Consider the following 647-nt stretch of genomic DNA (forward strand, 5'->3'; position numbering starts at 1 on the left):
CAGAGTCACGACACATATCTGGGAGTGCGCCCTACCGCCTCCTGATAAACTTTATAGTTAGTTATAGTAAAGTCAAGCACAGGTAACAAGTATTCACAGACCAGTATAAAAACCAGACAGTTTATTTATTATATACATTCAATAATAATGGAGAATTAACAGAAGGCAGACACAAGGATGGCAAATAAAATAAAAACGTGAGAAAATACATGTCACTTATTGGAAGAAAAGAAAATCACTTGGATAAATGAGCATTTTAAGAGCATGTGACATTAGAAAAAAAATCCACATGCAATTCAAACTCATTTATGAAATCCCTGTACAAAAAGCTCCCACTGGGTTGACGTGAGCACAGTGCAGGGGAGTTGGGGGGGGCTGAGGAGAACGTTTGTGTGAGAACTGCTTGTGTGTCTGCTCGGGCTCACATCTCTGTGCTTTTTTTTTTCTTTCCTGCAGCCTTTTCCAAATAAGATTTACTCCAATTAGGAAAGACGACAAACATGCGAAAAGGCCAGCGGCCTGGCTGCTCAGCAATGATTACACCCAGGGGCGTAGCACACAAGTCTGGACGCTGTAGAAAGGCATTTTCTATGGGCCCCTACCCGCATCCCCGGCATCTTTTTGGGCCCTGGGTCCCCCCCCCCCTC

This window comes from Etheostoma cragini, chromosome 15 (assembly GCF_013103735.1).
Source record: "Etheostoma cragini isolate CJK2018 chromosome 15, CSU_Ecrag_1.0, whole genome shotgun sequence".
Lineage (NCBI taxonomy): Eukaryota > Metazoa > Chordata > Actinopteri > Perciformes > Percidae > Etheostoma > Etheostoma cragini.